The sequence below is a fragment of the Rattus norvegicus genome, chromosome 6 (assembly GCF_036323735.1).
Source record: "Rattus norvegicus strain BN/NHsdMcwi chromosome 6, GRCr8, whole genome shotgun sequence".
In the NCBI taxonomy this organism is placed as follows: Eukaryota; Metazoa; Chordata; class Mammalia; order Rodentia; family Muridae; genus Rattus; species Rattus norvegicus.
The window spans coordinates 139,820,012-139,823,869 of record NC_086024.1 but is presented as its reverse complement, the minus strand read 5'-3'; the positions used below and the strand labels follow the sequence as shown (position 1 = coordinate 139,823,869).

General features: G+C 38.3%; 1 pseudogene; it reads left to right on the top strand.

Annotated features, from left to right (window-relative positions):
- Positions 1-3,137: 3,137 nt before the first annotated feature.
- Positions 3,138-3,636, top strand: Ighv3-33l-ps1 (immunoglobulin heavy variable 3-33 like, pseudogene 1; annotated as a pseudogene).
- Positions 3,637-3,858: the final 222 nt, after the last annotated feature.

Below are 3,858 nucleotides of genomic sequence, written 5' to 3'. Positions count from 1 at the left end.
CAGAGACTGGCATTAGAACAGTGGAATAGAATAGAAGGACCAGAAATGAACCCACTCACTTAGGGTCACTTGATCTTTGAGAAAGGATCAAAAACCATCTAATGGATAAAAGATAGCATTTTTAGCAAATGGTGCTGGTTCAACTTGAGATCAACATGTAGAAGAATGCAGATTGATCCATGCTTATCACCCTGTACAAAACTTAAGTCCAAGTGAATCAAGAACCTCCACATCAAACCAGATACACTCAAACTAATAGAAGAAAAGTGGGGAAAAACCTCAAACACCTGGACATTGGAGAAAATTTCCAAAGAAAACACCAATGGCTTATGCTCTAAGATCAAGAATCGACAAATGGGATCTCATTAAACTGCAAAGCTTCTGTAAAGCAAAGGACACTGTTGTTAGGACAAAATGGCAACCAACAGATTGGGAAAAGATCTTTACCAAATCTACAACTGATAGACGACTTACATCCAAAATATACAAAGAACTCAAGAAGTTAGACTGCAGGGAGACAAATAGCCCTATTTAAAAAATGGGGTCCAGAGCTAAACAAGGAATTCACAGCTGAGGAATCCTGAATGGCTGAGAAACACCTAAAGAAATGTTAAAGATCTTTAGTCATAAGGGAAATACAAATAAAAACAACCCTGAGATTCCACCTCACATCAGTTAGAATGGCTAATATCAAAACAATCCAAACATATCCAAACAGTCTCCATCATGATCAAGTAGGCTTCATCACAGAGAAGCAGGGATGGTTCAATATACAGAAATCCATCAACATAATCCACTGTGCAAACAAACTCAAGGAAATAAAAACACATGATCATGTCATTAGACGCTCAGAAAGCACTCTAATGCTTTCCCCATCATGGAATACCCCATCATGTTTAGTTTTTTGGAAAGATTAGGAATTCAAGGTCCATCCCTAACATAGTAAAAGTCATATACAGCAAACCGGTAGCTAACATCAAACTAAATAGAAAGAAAATTGAAGCAATCTCACTAAAATCAGGGACTAGACAAGGCTGCCCACTCTCTACCTACTTATTCAATACAGTACTCTCCTACCCAGAGCAATCAGACAACAAAAGGAGGTCAAAGGGATACAAACTGGAAAGGGAGGAGTCAAAATATCACTATTTACAGAAGATATGTTAGAATATATGTGACCCCAAATGATCCACGAGAGAACTATTACGCCTGTTAAGCAAATTCAGCAAAGTGGCTGGATACAAAATTAACTCAAACAAAACAGTAGCCTTCCTCTACTCAAAGGATAATCAGGCTGAGAAAGAAATGAGAAAATGGACACCCTTCATGATAGTCAAAAATAACATAAAATATTTCGGTGTGACTCTAAACAAGCAGTTGAAAGATATGTGTGACAAGAACTTCAAGTCTCTGCAGAAAGTAATTGAAGATCACAGAGGATGGAAAGATCTCCCATGCTCATGCATTGGCAGGATTAATATAGTAAAATGGCCATTTTGCCGCATGAAATGTACAATTCAGTGCAATCTCTATCAAAATTACAATTCAATTCTTTATAGACTTAGGAAGACTAATTTGGAAATTCATTTGGAATAACAAAAAGCAAGGATAGCAAAAACTATCTTCAATAATAAAATAACTTCTGGGGAAATCACCATCCCTGACTCAAGGAGTAGTACAGAAAAATAGTGATAAAAACTGTATGGTACTGGTACAGAGACAGACATGTAGATCAGTGGAATAGAATTGAAGACCCAGAAATGAACATATGCAACTATGGTCACTTGATCTTTGACAAAGGATCTAAAACCATCCAGTGGGGGAAAAGGTAGCATTTTCAACACATGGTGATGGTACAACTGGAGGTCAGCATGTAGAAGAATGAAAATTGACCCATTCTTATCGCCCAGTACAAAGCTTAAGTCCAAGTGGATCAAGGACCTCCACATAAAACCAGATACACAAACTTATAGAAGAAAATTTGGGGAAGAGCCTGGAACATATGGATCCTGGGGAAATTTTCCTGAACAAGACACTAATGGGTTATGTTCTAAAATCTAGAATCAAGAAATTTGGCCTCATATGACAGAAAAGCTTCTGTAAGGCAAAGGACACTTTCATTAGGAGAAAATGGTAAGGAACAGATGGGGAAAAGATCTTTACCATTCCTACCTACGATATGGGCCTAATGGGGGCTAATATCCAATATATACAAAACCTCAAGAAACTAGACACAAGAGAGCCAAATAACCCTATAAAAATGGGGTGCAGAGCTAAACAAATAATTCTCAGCTGAGGAATATCGAACGGCTGAGAAGGACCTAAAGAAATTCTCAACATCCTAGTCATTAGGGAAGTGCAAATCAAAACAACCCAGAGATTCCACCTCACCCCAGAGAGGTTAAATAGGGTAAAAGTCATCCCAGAATTTAATTAAACTCCCTTCTTGTACTAAATATATCTATTAATGAAAAGCAAATCTAACAAGCAAATTTGCCTCAAAGAAAAATATATCTTCCTAGCAAACTTTGAGACTGACTGGGACCTGGAATGTTTCTGGTGCAAGCCTCCATAAGACCTGAGGACTGCATGCTATCATGAATAATCAACTCCTAAAAATGTTCATAAGATAAATTAGTTCTGGTACCATAACCTTTTAGAACCCTGTCCAAGACACATATTCAGGAAATGGCATAAGCATCTCAGACAGTGGGAAAAGACTAAACTCATACCTAGAAACAAAATTATGTACGGTGCTATTTAATTATTCATTTAAATGTTCATTTAGTGCACATAGACAGTATGGAAACAAAGCATGTTCTATGCATATGTGCTAAACCAAAGTAAATGGAGCATGGTCAAATCTTATGCAAAATATGTGAATTTGAAACCTCCATTATTTTGTCAAACTCTGCAACATACAACTGTAACTTTCATGTCTTACATCGACTATGATCACTGGCATCATGCCAGTTCCAACTCCAGAGCTTGCTATACCAGGAAGACATGCAAATAAGATTTCTCTGTGCCCATGAAAAACCAGCCCTGTCATGACCCTGCAGCTCTGACAGAAGATCCAAGCAATGAATTCCCAGGTCCTCTCAATCAGTGATCACATTGAACAGAGACCACTGGCCATGGACTTCAGGCTCAACTTGCTTTTCCTTGTTTTTATTTTAAAAGGTAATTTGTAGAAATGAGATTATGTCTGTTGTGTGAACATGAGAAATAGAAAAATTGTTTTGTTTCATTATTTTGTTTTGTTTTCATAGTAACAGTTTTAAGACTTTCATTCTTTGTTTGCAGGTGTCTGGTGTGAGGTACAGCTGGTGGAGTCTGGGGGAGGCTTAGTACAGCCTGTAAGTTCCCTGAAACTCTCCTGTGTAGCCTCTGAATTCACTTTCAGTACCTATGGCATGCCCTGGATTCACCAGGCTCCAAAAAAGGGGCTAGAATGGATAGCAAACATTTATTATGATCTTAGTAAAAAGTACTATGCAGACACCTCAAAGGGGTGGATTCACCATCTCCAGAGACAATTCTAAGAATACCCTCTACCTGGAAATGAACAGTCTGAGATCTGAGGACACAGCCATGTACAACTGTGCAAAACACAGTGAGGAAATATTACTCTGAGCTCAAACAAAACCTCCTGGAGTGCATGCACTCGGGACCAGCAGGGGGCACATAGAAAACACAAAGATCCTATTAGCTAAGACTTAACAGCTTATTCAGAAAGATCTGGAGGGAAGAGAGGTCTGGACTCCTTTGTGTCTAGGTTACCTTGCTAAAGGAATTCTGTCTACAAGTGCATGGTGTAGTAGACATTGTAGTATACAGATGTCCATTCAAATGTCT